This window comes from Zalophus californianus, chromosome 4 (genome assembly GCF_009762305.2).
Source record: "Zalophus californianus isolate mZalCal1 chromosome 4, mZalCal1.pri.v2, whole genome shotgun sequence".
Classification (NCBI taxonomy): domain Eukaryota; kingdom Metazoa; phylum Chordata; class Mammalia; order Carnivora; family Otariidae; genus Zalophus; species Zalophus californianus.
In genome coordinates, this window is record NC_045598.1 from 97948115 (window position 1) to 97966567 (window position 18453).

Below are 18453 nucleotides of genomic sequence, written 5' to 3' on the forward strand. Positions count from 1 at the left end.
CTCAGACTTTCAAAGGGAGCCCATGAGAGAGGAGTCCATCCACTCTGTTTACAGGAACAGAGTGCCTGGCTCTGAAAAGTCTGATATTATTCCTTTATTCTGGTCAGTATTTTTTTTTTTTTTTTTTAATTCTCCAAAAGACCTTTTGTTTTAGAGTGGAATGGTTGGTAGTCAGCCCCTGTTGTTGACCTGCTTGCCTTTGCATCTCAGCTCTGACACAACTGTATGCCCTTGGCAAGTTGTTCACCCCTCTCTACGACGTCTCCATTTCTTCATGGGTATGGTTAGGGGCTGGACTGTGTTCCCCGTGCCCCGGCCAAAATTCGTAGGTGGAAGCCCTTACTGCCAGCACCTCCGAATCTGACTGTGTTTGGAGATGGGGCCTTTAAAGACATCTCTTTAGGTTTTAACACCAGGTTAAAATGAGGCCGTTAGGGTGGGCCCCGATCCACCAGGGCTGACGTTCCTGTGGAGAAGGGGTGGGCGCGCTTGCGGCAGGGAGGGAAGGCCCTCCGCAGGCCAAGGAGTGAGGCCTCAGGAGAAGCCAGGACTGCCAGCATCTTGATCTCGAGTTTCCATTCTCCAGAACCGTGAGGAAATAACGTTCTGTCGTGTAAGCCATGTGGTCTGTGGTATTTTGTGATGGCAACGCTGGGCAACAAATCCAGGCCTGAGGAGAGAGGAGCTACCTCGCCGCTCTGAGGAGGGGGGTAAGCAGAATAATGGATGTCAGAAGCTCCTCATTTCGGAATCTGGCACGTAGTAACCATGGAATACGTGCTTAGCATTTTAGACACCAACTCGCCATGGCCATTGCCCCATCCCTGCCAGGCCTGGTAAGGACCCCCACCCCATGTATAAATCCTTCACGAATAGTCTAGAAGCCATCAAAAGAAAAGATGCGCAGGATTCCACCCCGAAATCCACAAACCCATCTTGTCCCTTTGTCCCTCTTGCTCACCAGAGGAAGTAGCTCCGGACTTCTCCTCGTTCGTTGGAACTGTGCCGCCCAACATCTCAGGGACGGCTTTCCATTTAGCGCCCATCCTACCCTCCATTTCCTCTTGCAAGTGTCGCCCCCTTTTCCCCCCTTTCACCATCCAGCTTCCTGAGCTATTGCACACGTGGCCCTGCTTCCTTGCCTCCACATACCGCTTCTGCATGAAAGCTGTCATACATGTTGGAGTTGAGAGTGTTTCAAGAACAATAAAACAGACACCAATATAGTCACCATCTAGGTGAAAAATAGCATTTGGCCAGTACTATAGAATTCTAGGTGCCGGTCCGCCCCCTAGCCCCCTCCCTCCCCAATTTTATGTTAGTCATTCTGCTGCTTTTCTTTATAGTTCGACTACCTATCATATTTCATTGAACCTAAGCCCCCCACAATTGTGAGGCAAGTCTTTATTTCATGTCTAAGAAAGAAAAAGTGCTGCTAAATGTCATTGCAAGACGCAGCTGCTTATAAGATGCATCCCCCCCCCGCCCCCCCGTTTAGGGAGATTAGAATGTGAAAAGTGTATTTTAGAATCAACAAAATATGACCTGCATGGATCTGGATGTCTTTTTAGTTGTGCCCATTTTTTTGAGCTTCATATAAATGGAATCCTACTATACACAGTCTTTGTGACTGGCTTTCGTCCACGGCGTGCTTCTGAGAGTCTCCCGTGTGCACGGAGGCGGCAGTGGTGTGTTCCTTTTCACCGCTGTGGAATAGCGAGCTTATGCCACTGTACATATTTACATTACTGTAACTGGGCATCTGGGTTGTTTCTAGTTTTAGTGATTTGAACCGTTTTTACGCACATTCTTATATGTATCTTCTGATGCACTCAGGTCTTTTAAGGGTAGATATGTAAGAGTGAAATCTCAAGTTCAAAGTGTATATATTTATATGTGTATATATATATATATGTTTAAATTAGTGAGGTAATGTCAACATATTTTCTGAAGTGGTAACACCAATTAAAAGGGTAGCTCCCTTTTAATGAAGGTGAATTTTCAGTGACTTTCTCTGTGGAGTGGAGCGCATTTTGTATTTTGTGTAAGAAATCCCATTTTTTAAGGTCATGGAGGTGTGCTTGCTCCTGTGTTGTTCTCTAAAATTTTACTGCTCTGCAATGTCTACAATAGCCAAACTATGGGAAGAGCCTAGATGTCCATCAACAGATGAATGGATAAAGAAGATGCAATATATATATATATATATATATATATATATATATATATATATATACACAATGGAATATTATGCAGCCATCAAAAGGAATGAGATCTTGCCATTTGCAACAACATGGATGGATTTAGAAGGTATAATGCTAAGTGAAATAAGTCAGAGAAAGACAAATACCATATGATTTCACTTATATGTGGAATTTGAGAAACAAGACAGAGGATCATAGGGAAAGGGAGGGAAAAATAAAACAAGACGAAACCAGAGAGGGAGACAAACCATAAGAGACTCTTAATCTCAGGAAACAAACTGAGGGTTGCTGGAGTGGAGGGGGGTGGGGGGGTGGCTGGGTGATAGACATTGGGGAGCATATGTGCTATGGTGAGCGCTGTGTATTATATAAGACTGATCAATCACAGACCTGTACCCCTGAAACAAATAATACATTATACATCAAATGAAAAAAAAAAAAAGAAAATTATAAGAAAAAAGCTGTCCTGAAGTAAGTTGGAGAACATATATTGTTGTGGAAAAAAAAAAAAAATTTTTTTTTACTGCTCTGCCTTTCACCAGAGTTAGGAAATATTCTCTCTCTTTTTTTCTATTAAATTCTGATAAAATTAGAATAATCTCTTTGCTTGGAAGTTTGGTAAGACTCACCTAAAAAGCTGACTGGGAACCTTGTGTTTTCTTTGTTGGAAGATTTTAAGCTATTTATTTCCTCTTAGAGATAAACAATATTCAGATTTTCTACTTCTTCTTGAGCTTCCTGTTAATTTGTATTTTACCAAGAATTCATCTGTTTCATTAAAGTGTTCAAATTTACTGGCAAAAAAGTTGCTCATAACACTTTATTTAAATTCTGATGTGTTTGTACTCCTCTTTCTTGATGAGACTTATCAAGTAATCGTTGTTTGCTTTGTTCATCTTCATATGTTTTTCATTAATTTCTGCTTATATCTTTCCGTCTATTTCAGGTTTATTCTAATGTTCTTTTTTTTATAACTTCTTAAATACTTAGCTCAGAACTCCTCAGCATTTCTTCTTTTCTAAGTATAGGACTTCCCTTTTAATACCATTTTACTGGCATTCCACAGGTTTTGGTAAATTGCATTTTCATCTCATTTAGTTCTATTTATTTTCTGATTTCTACCATGATTTCCTTGTTGACCCATGGGGTACTTAGAAGTTTTTAAAAAGTATTATTTTCAAACATATTGGGTTTCCTTGTTTTTGTTACTGCTGTCTAAATAGATTGCATTATGGTCAAAGAGAGTGGTCTTGGGGCTCCTGGGCGGCTCATTCAATTAGGACTCTTGATTTTGGCCATGATCTTAGGGTTGTGAGAAAGAGACCAGGGGAGTCAGGCTATGTGCTCAGTGGGGAGTCTGCTTTTCCCTCTCCCTCTGCCCCCCACAACTCTCATATGTGCTCGAGCTTGCTTGCTTGCTCTCTGTCTCTCAAATAAATAAATAAACAAATAAATAAATAAAATCATAAAAAAAGTCTTTAAAAAAAAGACAGTGGTCTGAAGGCTCCGATCCTTGGATGTCTGTGGAGGCCGGCTTTTTAACCCTGTGCTTCTGCATTGGTCCGTGCATACAAGGGGGTACATACGCAAGTTTAGATGCAAGGTGCAAGGAATGTCAGTTAGATCATGCATTGCTCAAAGTTTGTGTATATTTCAGATTTCTTTTTGGCTGCGTTTTCCAACATTTACTGAGAGAGTTTTGAAATTTCCCATTAGGAGTGTGGATTTTTTAATTTCTCCTTACAGTGCTGACAACTTGTGCTTAATATACTTTCAGGCTATATTATTAGGGACACACAGGGTTATGTATCTTCCCAGTAAACTGCCTTTTTCTTAACTATTGTAAATATTTTGCGTAAACATTGATTTTGTCTGATACTAATTATCAGGACACCACCACTTTATTTGCCCTAGTGTATCATTTTCCATCAGTTAGCTTTCAACCTCTTTGTATCTTTACATTGTTGATAATTCTGTCTCTTATAAATGGCTGATTTTCTAAAAACAATAACAACAACAAAAACCATCTGACAATTGAGGTCTTTTGACTCTAATGTTTAATCCATTTACATCTATTCTGATGACTAACACATTTGGATTTATTGCTACTCTTGTACTTTCTATGTGACCCATTTTCTAAACCTTCTTCTGTCTTTTGCCCCACTGTCTTGCCTTTTTATTTGTTTATTTATTTTAAAGATTTTATTTATTTATTTGACAGAGAGAGAGAGACGGCGAGAGCAGGAACACAAGCAGGGGGAGTGGGAGAGGGAGAAGCAGGCTTCCCTCGGAGCAGGGAGCCCGATGTGGGGCTCGATTCCAGGACCCTGGGATCATGACCTGAGCCAAAGGCAGACGCTTAACGACTGAGCCACCCAGGCACCCCTGTCTTGCTGTTTTAAATACAAAATTAAGGGCTTTTTCCCCCCTTTTCTACTTCTTTTTCCCTCTTACTAGTTTCTAAGGTCCACATGCTATCTCTCTGTCCTTTTAATGGTTACCAAGGCTATTTGTACATATAGATTAATTCTATAGGCTGAAGTCAAAAGTTAACCAATATCTTTTTTTCTCCCAACAAGGACTGCAGGGCTTTGGCTCTTATCACTCCCCTTCCCATGTTATCTGCTCTTATGACCCTGGATTTGGAGTCCAGCTTGCTTGCCACTACCTGTCACACACACACACACACACACACACACACACACACACACACACACAGAATGTCTTACATCCCATGCAATCCCCAGTGTGTAGCACACAGCAGACAACCAATAACCCTGCAGGGCACAAGTGAATGGAGCTTCCAGCAACAATGGTGCAGGCTTCTCATGATGATTTTGGTTTGAACATTTGGTGGAACAAATATGCCTGATTGCTTTAGAGCTTCAAGTATCCTGATGTGGAGTCTGATGCCCCAGGGATTCCCTGGTCTCTGCCCACTGCTCACAATCTGGGTCCTCTTCAGTTTTCAGATCACGTTACTCCTCTGCTCCCAATCCTCCAATCACTTCCCAACTCACTCATCCTAAAATCCAAAGGCCCAGATGATCTGCAACCCCTGAGCTTCCTGAACCTATCTCCTCTTTTCCTTTCTCACACCCACCTCCAGTCACACCTTGCTCTTAATAGAACACTCCAAGCATGACTCCACTGCAGGGCTCTTTACTTGTTTCCTCTGAAGACCTTCCCTAACCTGCTTATACAAACTAGTATCACTGGTCCCTACTCCCTTCTTACCCCAGTCTTGATATGTTCAGCCTCCTGCTTGGCTTTATTTCTCTCCATTGCATCCAGCACCACCTGGACATTCTTTCCCTTCTTCCTTTCTTTTTTCTGTCTACGTCTGTCTATCTATCTGTCTGTCTATCTATCATCTCCCACTAGAGCAAAATCTCTGTGAGAAAGAGACTTCATCTGTATTTTCAGGGTTATGTCTTTACAAGCCTGGGCACATACTAAATGCCCAATAAATAATATGTTGAATGAAAATGTTTGCAGAACTCCTTCAGAAACTATCCATTCAGGTCTCAAGCTTCTTGGACTTTTACATGCATTTGGTTTTTTTCTCTCCTTCAAAATGGTGGAATCATAGAATTTTCTCACTTGAGATGGTAGAGGTCTTTACATTTAGAGTGCAGGTACCTGGGGGTTCAGACAGGTTGAACTGTGGGGCTCAGATCATAAACTTTGAGCTGGTTTGTAATTAGAAGTCTAAAATGCTTTTTTTTTTTAAGATTTTATTTATTTGACAGAGAGACACAGCGAGAGAGGGAACACAAGCAGGGGGAGTGGGAGAGGGAGAAGCAGGCTTCCTGCCGAGCAGGGAGCCCGATGCGGGGCTCGATCCCAGGACCCTGGGATCATGACCTGAGCCGAAGGCAGACGCTTAACGACTGAGCCACCCAGGTGCCCCTAAAATGCTTTTTTTCGCTCAGAAGCCCCTGAAACTTCTGAAGTGCAAACCTAAGCAATGTAGGAATTGAAATCCAAATCAGACTCTGGCTGGTCAGACATTTTTGGTGGTTCTTCCTCATCTGGGGCCTGTGTGCTGACTCGCTCCCCTCGCCCTCCACCCTGATTCTACTGCCATGGTTATCAGGACATCAGCATGGGAAGAACTCTTGTAGGACACAGGGACCTGCTTTTGTGGGGTCTTTCTCTCTCCCTCTCTCCCAAAGAGAATTAAAAGGGTACTGTTGCTTCTTTTCTCTGAATTCAGAATCTATTAGTGGGTTTAAAAGGCATGGGGATGTGTGAGGATTAGCCCTAATCACAATGGAGGAGACCCTGGTGACCCACTGGCGACCTATACAATCCGTTGCTGTATTGAGGTGAGAAGGGAGAGGCCAGAAGAGAGGCGAGAAAATGATTTGCTCAAATTTGCGATGTCCGCAACTGAACTCTTGATTTCCCTTCCAGGCCTTCATACCTGTTTGCCCGTGTTCAGAAATCCCTTGACTCGCAAGCCAACATAGCCCCCTCCTCCCTGAGCAGCAACCGTCTCTGCGCCCTCACCCTGCTTTACTCTCCCCATAGAGGGTTGCCTGTTCCTTACCAGAATGTAAGCTTCTCGTGGGCAGAGTCATCTTGATCACTGCTGCATCTCTTGCACCGAGAACAGTGCCTGGTGCCTAGCATGTGCTCAGTGAATATTTGTTAAATGGATAGTTAGATGAAGGGATGAATGAATGATTTTGCCCCACAATAGGCTTCACTTCCTGGCTGGGTCTGGACTCAAACCCAGGTCTTCAGATGCTCAGGCCAGGCTCTTCTCCCCCATGAAGTAATATTCCAAAGGGTTGAGGAATCACATCCTTGGCTTTAGAGGAAGAAAAGCTGCTTCCGGGCTCTGGATGCCTTTCTTTCAGCCTCCCTGGCGCTACCTAGGGGAACACTGAGGCATCCTTGTTGTAGTCAGCTCAGCCAGGATCCAACACCGGCGTTTTGTGGACTGTGTGAGCAACAACCCCCCCCCCCCACATGCATACACACACACTTTGCTTTTATTTATTTATTTATTTTTTATTATTATGTTATGTTAATCACCATACATTACATCATTAGTTTTTGATATAGTGTTCCATGATTCATTGTTTGCGTATAACGCCCAGTGCTCCATGCAGAGCGTGCCCTCTTTAATACCCATCACCAGGCTAACCCATCCCCCCACCCCCCTCCCCTCTAGAACCCTCAGTTTGTTTCTCAGAGTCCATAGTCTCTCATGGTTCATCTCCCTTTCCGCCCCTCACACTTTGCATTTAAACCAAACACATCAGAAAGGGGTTCAAGCCTTCACCCTCCCTTCCTGCCAAGCATAGGGACAAACAGAAGGGCTCTTGGCAGAAGGTCTCTGTCCCATTCTCTTTGTCTCTGGGTCTAGACCATTCATTTCCTCTCATTCAACCAGCATCATTTTTTGGCTGCATGACTTTCTTTTGTGAGCTTATATCTTCTGTTCTCAGGCTTTGTAACCTGTGAATCTTCTATCAGGACCTAACCTTTGAAGGCCAAATACAAAAGAGCGGTGCTCCTGTGTGAATGGTGTTGTAAAGGAACAAAACACTTTCACGGCATAATGCAGAACTCTCGAATATCATGCAAAATGTCACCTCCCTCTTGGGGGCATCGAGGGATATTAGGGTATTAGGCGGAGCACCCGACCCAAACGGCAGTGTAGTTTCACACCTGAGAGATCAGGTGAGCAAGCCACCTGCTCTTCTCTAAGGAAATCCACAGTTTGGGTCATTTGGTGGCCAGGGGTCAAAGAGAGCTGGGTTCTGGGCTCCTGCGCCGCTGGGATCATGACACCTTCTCAGCTTGCCTTTCCCTCCCCTCTCCTGCCTCTCTCCCAGAGGTTCTTCCTTGCCCACACGGTGGATCAAGAGACATCAGGAAAGCTCTCTGCCCTTGACTCTCTCTGTCCAGGGGCTACCATTAGTGACTTGTGGCCTTGGTGACCAGGACATGGTTTCTTGACGGAGTGAGGAGGAGCAATGGGGGCGGGGCACGGGTGCACCCCTCACCCTGCCTTGGGGGTGCGGAGAGTCCTGGGGCTGCGTTGGGGAGAGAGGTCCGCCGCCGCGCTCAGCGCTGTATGACTGCGGAGCGGCAGGGGGCGCCCGCGGCTCCTCTCCTGCGGACCCTGCGCACAGGCAATGCCACCTGCCCTGAGCGGTCCAGCCAGCAACCCCCACCCCCCGCAGAGCCCTGCGCCCTTGGGGTCCTCCGTCGCTTCACCTGGCGCCTGGAAAGGCCCTTCTGACCCACCGGGCTGACCGCGTGCTCCCGGGGCCCCCCTCTTTTCTGACTGCACCGTGGGAGTCCAGGCCCCCCAGCCGACCGTGGCACATCCGTGCGTTGCTGGGCGCCCAGCGCCTACCCGGCAAGAGTGGACCGGCTGAGGAAGAGAAAGGGCAGACCGTGCTCCTATAATCCCTTGTCCTCACAGACCCCTAAGGAGAAGCCCCGAGGCGTCTGGGAAGGAGGGTTAGGAGGGAAGGGGACGCTCCGGGAAAGGAAGGGACTCGAAGGTGTGCTGATACTTCCTATGCACCAAGCACATTTTTGTGTGCTTTCTGCTCTATCTTATGTCGTTGGTAGGTAAGCATCGTAAACCCATTTTGTTGACGAGCATTTGGAGCCTCAGAGAGAAAAAGGAGTTCCCTCAAGTTCACCCTGCTGGATGCAGGGGAAGCCATGTTTTGTGCCTTTGTCTCCATGGATCTCTCACAGTACAGGGGCCCGGAGAGATGCATGGCGACAAAGCAGACCAGGCCTTCCAGGTAGAAGCTTCAGCCTCCCTGCCCCCTCTGCAGTCAGATGAGCCCTCAGGGACCAAGGGAGAGGGACTGACCCACACCTTCTGCCCTTGGCAGGGTTCACTCCTCACATGGACACGGATCATGGTCCTTGAGGGAAAGGGATTGGGTGGAGCACATGGGATGGGGGAGGGAGCTGTCTTAGAATTTGCCCTGGGCTAACATTTTCAAGTTGTACCTTTGAACGCTGTAAAAAAAAAAAAAAAAAAAAAAATCCTCAAAACTCACTCTTTCATAGGAGTTAATCATTCATTCTCACCCCAGGCCAGATGACCTTTGGCATGTGGCTGGGGTTTTGTTTGCTTTTCTTAAAAGTCCTAGAGTTTGTAGCGGGACCAATGTCATTTAGGTGAGGAAGAAAGGAATTTGGCATACAGTACAGGTCTTGGTTTTCTTTCCTCCACCTCCTGGGAGTTTGGAAGTTTGAGAGGGTATGGATTCAGAGCTCAAGCAAGTTGATCATCTGTGGCTGTGGCCCTCATGGGGTGCTGAATGCAGGAGACCCAAGGGGACAAAAGCATACTAAAAAAACAAAACAAAACAAAATCCAAGCCACCGCCCATCCTGCACCTGATTCCTTTAGGACCTTGCTCTCACGTGGGTGGCAGCTAAGTTCACCAACAGAGATCAATTGCTTTATTTCATTACTGTAGTTCCCTAATCAGCTTTGCACAGAGAGAGACGCAAGTTAGCAACTTTTCAATTTTAATATTCGAATCACCTACAAGATAATTGACTTCCTGTAAGAATTAGGGAGGGCCAATTCGCTGTGTGACCTTGGGCAAGTCACCCAACCTCTCTGGGCCTCCGAAGAGGAGTGAGTTCCAAGGCCCCTTCCAAGGCCGATGCTCTACAGCCTGTAATCCTGCAACCCAGCTCCACTGGCTGTTTTTGACCCGCAGATGAGAAGGGCTGACATTGTCGGGCCACACTCATCTCTCCGACGTTCTGATAGGTGGCTGGACATTCTTACCAGACATCCCATGGGCACTCAAGCATGAGATGCCCCAAACAAACGGTTGTCCCCTCCGCTCATCTGGCTCCTCTTCCTAGTACCCAGGTGCCCCCCTCAGTATCCTCTTCGATTCCCTCTGTGCTTCAACCTCCACATTCATCTGCTCCCTGAGATTGGAACATTCTGGTTGTGAAGTGCCCTCTGTCCCTAGTCCCCCCAACTTCTGCTGAGTTCAGTCACCTCTCACCTGGACTCTTGCTGCCACCTCAAATACCCCCAACAGCCTCCCTCCTGTCACTCCCGCTCTGATCCATGCCAGGTCTGTCACACTAACCCATGGGTCTGGCCAGCCTCTCCCCGCTACGGACACTTGGATGGTCTCCCGCGGCCAACCCAACAAACAGCTGCCATCCGGGTCCTGATGATACAGGCCCAACCTCACTTCCCTCCCACATGTACCGTACGTTTCGGCCCAGCTCAGTGCCACGCTCTTCACGTTCTGTCTGGAATACAAGTAGCTACTTTACTGGCTAAAACGCCTCCCTCTTCATCAAGGCCTGGTACAAATGCTCGTTTCTCTTTGCAACTTTCTAGGAGATCCCCATTAAGGATCAATTTCTCACTGATTCATTCATTTAACAGATACTGAGCACCAACTGTGTCCTAGGTGCTGCTCCAGGTACTGAGAATTCAGTGGTGAGTAGAGATGTGTTCCTACTCACAGGGAGCTTGCCGTTGATGGCCGCAGAATATATGCAAACAAACAAGGATATTCTAGATTCCCATAAGTACAACAGAGGAGCCCTTGGATCTATTGACTTCGATACGCTCTACTGTAACATGCCTATTTGTGATTAAATACAACCTTGTAAGGCGCCTGGAGGAAGAATCTGACTCTCATTTATCTTTGTAACTTCCATGATGCCTAACACCATGACTTGTGGGTGGCAGTGCCTCAGTATGCGTTTGTGAGAAGGGGGGAAGGAAGGGAGGGAGGGAGGCAGGGCTGGATTTGGGAAACATTCAACAAATACTCCTGGCCAGCAGTGGAGCACCAACTAAGGTCTTCACTTGTTAAATTCAGAATTGAAGTACAAGGAAATTCTCATCTTGCGGGTGTCATTTTCGCAATCCCTAGAGATGGCGTTCAGTTTGAGAACCTTGCTCCATATAGGAGAGGCGACAGAGGACATGGGAGGGCGCTGCGCAGACAGACCTGGGAGTTAGTCCCTGCTCTACCGTATAATTATTGAGAGAAGTTGAGCATGTTCCTAATCTCTCGGAGCCTTGATTTCCTCATCGGTAGAATGGGGCTCATAAAACCTGCCTCATGGAATTGGAAAACCAAATGAGACAGCGTGTGAGAAATTGCTTCTCAGACTGAAATAAAACAGCCCGTAACCATAAAATGGATTCCGGATTACCCCAGGTCCTTTGCCTGACTTTGTTTGGGGAACACTAAGACAGGCTATCTGCTCCCTAAAGAGGAAAGCTGCTGGAGATAGGAATATTTTAATACTATTTCAAAATCTACCATTCTGGGTCCTTAAGGAAGGAAGAATCCTAGGCTCCCAGGGTAACCTTAGGCTGCCTGAAAAGCAACTGGGTCTTTCTTACTCTTCCCTAAAATATGTCCTCCTAGGATTGCCCCTCTTCCAACCATTAGGGTTTGTCGATGCAAGCACCAGAGACACACAGTTGCCTTCCCTAAAAAGCATGCCCTGGTGCCTCATGCTCCCAGACAAAATAAAATGAAAGTCATTCCGTGCCCCTTGCCATGATTTGCTCATGCCAGCACATGAAATGTGCCTTGCCTACAGTCTCTACTCACCAAACATAGATTGCAAAGGCGCTGCAAACTTCCCCCTTAGCCCACTGCTCCCTTGCACAGCGTCTCAGACTCCGTTCTACATCTTCAGTGCCTCCCGAAATTCATTTATCCCTGCAGCCCCCATGCCAGACTGACTCCAGTAGGGTTGGAATGGGAGGGAATGACTCAGTCTCAGGATGCTGCAGCCAGAATCAAGCTTTTGAAGAAGGATATCACTCCAAAAAGATGTAATCGCAGTAGGGTAAGGTCTGCACCGGTGGCCACTGGGAGATACACTTGCCCCTTGCTTGTCCAAACTTTCCTGATGGGTTCCAGACTTTTGGCAAAAGTTCCTGAGGCATCTTGAACTGTTATCCCATTTAAAAAGTAAGTCCCCTCAAAATGGCTCTTGACCATCAAGATCTACTCTGATGGAGAGGGGATATAAGCCATTACGTGGACACATACACCCCTTCAGATATTTGATAAATATTAACTGAATTGAAAGAAGGGGAGAGATATACAAGTGTATAACAATCTGTCGTTAGTGCATTTTTCATTAGTGTATTCTTGGCACCTCACTCACTCTTCCCTGACCACCTCAATGAATTAGGGCCCGAGAGGGCATCTCCCCCAGTTTCTGCTCTCTCCTCCTCTCTTAACACACATGTGCTTTTTGGGGTAGAGCAGGGATGGGGAGTAGAGGGTATTGCAGATAACTGTCTTAAAGTTGCTGGGAACTAAAGAAAATTGAATGGAATCTTCTAGCAGTCTTCATTCTTGCTCTTCCATTCCACTTCTGCATTTACGTGGAGCCTGGTAGAATACCTTACCCTTAGGGGATTACAGAAGAAAGATCATCACAGAAGGAAAAGAAACGCTCTGGAAAGCAGGCACCTAGAGAGTGGGGGAAGTCTCTGCTGTGGTGGACCGAACACCGTGCTTTCCGGAGATTAGCTGCTGTAGACAGGAGCTTGCCTTAGCTTCCATGTGCTGCAAGTTCTCACTCATGAAAACCTTCTGCAGTGAGGTCTTGGCAGCCACTGGCCTTGGGCACAATTGCTTCTGTAGTCACTTTCCATTGAGGGGGGTGGCGTGGGGGTAGGGGGCACACAGAATTTCACTGCCACCACCGTCTGGAGTCCAAGCAGAGAGCCAGAGGAGAGCTCACAGGAACTCTGCTGAGAGGGACTTTGCACTGAGGACCTCGACCTGTGGCATAGCTTGCTCCTTAGTACATGTGAAGACGTTCCCCCCTCTAAGACTCAGTTTCCCCATCTGTAAAATGAGACCAATAACATACATCTCATGTGATTGTTGGTGAGAAAATTATGTGAAACGTATCTGAAAGCACTTTGGCGAAGGTATTGTACAAAAGCTAGTGACTATCACCAGAGAGCTAACACACACACAAAACACACCCATTTTTAAACTTTATTTTAGAAATTGACATACAGTAAAATTGCCTGGTGTGTGTGTGTACAGTTCTGTGCATTGTAACACATGTATAGATTTGTGTAACCATCAGCACAGTGAGAATATGGAGGAATATCATTGCCCCATTCACTCATTGAAGGACATTTAGTCACGATGCATTACTATTTTCATATATTGCTGGATTCAATTTGCTAATATTTTGTTGAGGATTTTTGCATCTATGTTCATGAGGGATATGGATCTAAAGTTTTCTGTTGTCGCTCTGTGGCTTTGATCTTAGGATAATGCTGGCTGCTAAAACAAGCTGGGGAGTGCTCCTCCTTATTTGCCCTTACTTCTTTTTTTTTTTAATTTTATTTATTTATTTGACAGAGAGAGAGAGATCACAAGCAGGGGGAGCAGCAGGCAGAGGGAGAGGGAGAAGCAGACTCCCCACCGAGCAGAGAGCCCAACGCAGGGCTTGATCCTAGGACTCGATGCCAGGACCCTGGGATCATGACCTGAGCCAAAGGCAAATGCTTAACTGACTGAGCCACCCAGGCGCCCCTTGCTCTTACTTCTTGAAATGTTTGTGAGCATTCACTAGTGAGACCACGCAGGCCTGGAGATTTCTCTTTTAAAAGGTTTTTTGACTATGAATTCAATGTCTTTAATCATGATAAGACTATTCAGATAACCCTTGTCATCATGACTGAATTGGTAATTTGTAGTTTTCGAGAAATTAGTCCATTAGTCCATTTCATCTAAATTGTCAGATTCGTGTGTAGAGTTGTTTGCAATAATTCTCTTATTACCTCATTAATGTCTACAGCACCTGTAGGCTCTCATTCCTAATGTCAGTGATTTGTGTTTTTTCTCTTTTTATTAGATGCTTATCGATTTTGTTGATCTTTTCAAAGAACCACCTTTTGGATTCATTGATTTTCTCTATTGTTCTGTTTATCATTTCATTGATATCTGCCCTTCTTTTGTACTCCCCCCCTTTTTTTTTCTTGTTTTGTCCTGATTTTGCTCTTCCTATTCTAATTTCTTAAGGTATAAACTTAGATGATCAATCTGATACCTTTCTTTTCTAATATAAGCATTGATGTTTTCTTCTAACTGCTTTAGGTACATCCCATAAATTTTGATATTTTATGTTTTTATTTTCATTGCATTGAAAATATTTTCTAATTTTCCTCGAGGATTTCTAACTAATGGATTGTTTGTAAATGTTTTGTTTAATTTTCAAGTGTTTAGAGATTTCCCCACATATGTTTTTATAACCATTAAACTTAGGAAAGTTGTAAAAATCTAAAGAAGCCATTATTTTAGAAATGAAATAATTTATTGAGCACCTCGTGTGTGCAAAGTACCAGGCTAGGTGTTGTTTGGAGTGTAAGGCTGCATGAGACATAGATCCAGCCTCCTTCAAGGAGCTGATTGTTCAGAAGGAAAACTAAGACCCTCATGCAAACAAATGGGATGCATGGTGGTCAGTGATAAGAAGCTTCTACGTGGTGCAGAGAAGGGCTGCCACGGGGGGTCAGTCTCTTCCAGCCCAGGTGATCAAGGTCAAAGGTGTGAACTGGGCTTTGAGAATAGGTAGGATTTCCATAGTGAAGATCTTAGGGTAGCACCATGTTGGTTAGAGGGAACTTTGCCTGGCAGGGGCAGTACACCCTGCCCTTGGGCACTCTTCCATGATGCCCCACTGAGCCTGCTACCACTTGGTGCACTTGGCCTGCTTAATTCACAGGTGTCTGGGGAGTGAACTAATCAGATGGACAGGACTGAACTGTTCCAGAAATTGAAGGCAGCTCCCAAAGCCTGTAGAGAAACAAGTAGTGTTTTCTGGGCCAGCAGAAGGGAAGGTGGGTGACAAAAATAAAGCTAACAGTGAAAGAGTATTCTACTTCCCTCGTATCCTGCCACCTCACAGATATGGTCTGTGCTTCTGCCTCGTCAGAAATTGAGCTGAACTTGGAAGTTAAGGACTCAAAACCCTAGAGCAACTCATTGGCCAACCCTGGAGCACGCAGCCAGGTTGTGGACATGAGCTGAATCAGCTCTGAGATTTGGGCCTCTCAGGCCTATAGAAGTCAGGGGAATGTTAGAGTCACTGAAGCCAAAGATGGAATGGAAAGTGGTAGGAGAGAAATATTTGCTCCTGTCCGGAGGGCTTGGGCTCACTACATCAAGGAACAGAGGGGTTCATCTAAGATAAAAATAGCTCCCATCCTCTTGAGACACAGGACTGCTCAACCACAGAGAACGAATTCCAGGGGATCCATAACCACGTCTTCTTCATTCTTTCTGGGGTTGTCAGTCATATTTCACCTTCTTTCCTATTTTTCTGCACAACCTGATTTGCAGGGTCTGCTTTCAGCACATAAGAAAACAGACTAAAAGCAATGCTTCTGAGATTTTTGAATTTGCATTTCTCCCATCAATTTACTTTGCACTTGCATATTTTGTTTTTTACTGAAGACTGATTGTGCATATGTTGGTGATTTAACAAGAAGGAAATATGTTTTAAGTCTCCTAGCAAAGATTAAAATAACTAGATTTAATTTTATAGAAAAAAATTTTAAGAAAATGGTTGACTTCTTATTGAATTTTGGGGGGCAAGTTACATAAACTCTCTAGGGGTGGCCACAACATGGGGAAGATAAGGCAGCAATCTTAGCACCTAGTACAGCTGGGCAGTTGTAGAACCCTCGATATGGAGATGTACTGCATGAAGAAATAAAAGACACTGCGAAATCCCACCATGGAATTTCCAAATGATGCTATGAAAATGGAGCTAATCTTGGTACCTACCATCTGGCCCCAAAATGAAAGGTCTATATGACCTGTTTTCTCATGCAAATAACTAGTTTGTTTTAAAGAGGAATAATTTTAAGGCACAAGAAATTTTTAGGAAGAACCAGATTCTGATTTATGCAAAAACAAGACATCCTAAGGGATTTTATGTTTTTCATGGTGCTTTATAGTTCATAAAAGGCTTTAACGGGCCACATCTCTTTCAGATTACCAGAATCACCCCCTGAAAAAAGGCTGGGCAGTGATCAGTCACTCTGGCCTTACAAATGGGGAAATGACGACTCCAAGAGAGTGAAGAAATCCATGGCTTATAGGGACTAGAAGCAGTTTCAACCTTTTGTGTCCAGTTCTAACTAAGGTCTGTATGGCCTAGGAGACTATGGTCAAAGCTATTCGAAAGGAAGAATGAACCTTTTCGTACTAACTGGTACATTTTTCTAAAGTGCCTACAAGCATTTGAGTAATGGTTTCAGACTGATATTGGATTCATTTTCATGAGGAGAGAATGTGAGGTTTTACCTAAGTTATTTAAATAGCAGTGTATGCATAAACTCCAGATGTATAATGGGGATGAAGTGAGGGAGAAAGGGGGAGTCCAGCAGGCAGTTCTGTAGGCTGCTCTCAGCTTACTGGCTTGACTGCTAACTAAACCTCCCCACTGCATGTTGCCTATGGCTTGGTGATGCCTTTTCGATGAAGGCTGCCAGGACACAGCTTCGTGCCCCTGCAAACTCAGCCGGGGACAGGCTTACAGATGGATCTGGCCCACTCAGGACAGATTATGATCCATTTTAAGGGATCCCTGCTTCCATTCAGGCTCCTCAGGTGAGCTTCCAGCTCTTCAGGGCCCACCCTACTCTGGGACAGACTGCGGAAGACCCAGTCAGCCACAGCAGGTCTTGAGGTGCTGCAGCCCTCTGCCAAGCCTCAGCAGCACTGATGGGCAAGATGAACAGACACGGAGGCCTGTGTGTGTTGCGCACTGTGCCAGGAATCCCATGAAGAACTGAAGAGGGTCCTTGCCTCAAGGCTTATATTCTCATTTCTCCTGTCTTTACTACCTAAATAATTGGCTCTGAGAAGGATTTGGTTCTCTACTGTCTTTTCTTTCAGTGAATTGCCAAGGCAATCTCATTGCTACCAGAAAGCAGTGAGAGAGAAGCATCAAATGGTCAGGCTGTGCTCCTCAGGGAGTCGCTCTGGGGGCCTGCCTTGAGCATTGCCAGATGCTTAGCATCCCCAGCTTCTGGGCACCGAGTGTTGCTCCCCCGCTCCCCCAGTCACTGTGACAACCATTAAAACATCCACCGCCCTCCCCCCCCCCATTTTGAAATGACAGTACGGCTCTCACATGAAAATCACCGAATTCCTTTGACTAATGATATTTTTGTTTTGAAATCTCTTACCCAATGACCGTGGAGCCAGCAAACTGTGAACGGCAGGTACAATTTAGCACACGACCTTTTTTCGTGTGATCCTCGGGCTAAGGATGGTTTTCGTATTTTTAAAGGGTTGGGAGGAAGAGGAGGCGAGGAAGTGAAAGAGTCCGCATTTCTTCTCTGGCCCTGTACAGGTGAAGGTTACAATTCATCAAGCAACGATCAAGTACTACCGGGTGCTGGTGACACCATGCTGGAGAAGAGCTCACTGTTGCCTCGAGGGGACAAAAGTCACATGTGGGAGAAAACGAATGCACCCCACGGCAAGTGCAGTGTGTATGGTGATTGGGGGAGGGGGAGGGCCCTCCACATATGGAAGCACAAAAGAGGGGCACCTGGCTCAGCCTTGGGGACTTTGGGAGTGCAGATAAGGGGAGCCTTCCAAGAAGAGGTGGCAGGTGAAATTGACCTGAAAAGAGAAGTAAGTATGAGCAGGAGAAGGGTGTGCTGAAATGGGGGAGGGGTAGAAAACAGCCCAGACAGGGAGACAGAGACAGAGAGAGGAAGAAGACACAGAGCCTGTTAGTGGGACACAAGGTAGAGAGTGTCAGGAGCTGAAGCTGGAGAGGGGCTGAGGGCCGCGCCCAAGGACTTTGTGCCTCCCAGCTAGATGCTTGGACGTTCAAATGATGGCCCCATCACTTAGTCGCTATGTGGCCTGGAAGCAAACCTTTCTGTGCCTCAGTTTCCTCACCTATAACACGTGCTTAAGAGGAGGACCTGTCTCAGAAGGTGGCCAGGAACACTGAATGACACAGTCCATACAAAGCATGCAGAACCATGCCGGCTCAGGATTCACACTCAGCAGACGTGGGTAACTGGAGCTGTGGGGGCCATCGCTTGTTTGCTATCAGCCATAGGAAGGCAGTGAGAAGCTATGAGCATCTGCTGTGTGCCCATCGCTACCTTAAGCTCTAGGAGTACAAGTGGTCTTACTTGTCTCGTGACATCCATCTGAGACCTGGACCTTGCAGAAATCCAGGCA

The 18453-nt window shown here is 45.7% G+C and overlaps 1 protein-coding gene across 2 annotated transcripts in view; it reads left to right on the top strand.

Moving 5' to 3' along the window:
• Positions 1-17704, top strand: part of MAB21L3 (mab-21 like 3) — a 42966-nt gene extending 25262 nt beyond the window's left edge. Inside the window, exons 8-9 of one of the 2 annotated variants that reach the window (XR_003517948.2) lie at positions 587-710; positions 17603-17704. The gene's annotated coding sequence lies outside the window, so the exon portion shown is untranslated. Of the gene's footprint in view, positions 1-586; positions 1194-17602 lie in introns of those variants that run through there. The other variant, XR_003517947.2, reaches the window with a different exon arrangement.
• Positions 17705-18453: the final 749 nt, after the last annotated feature.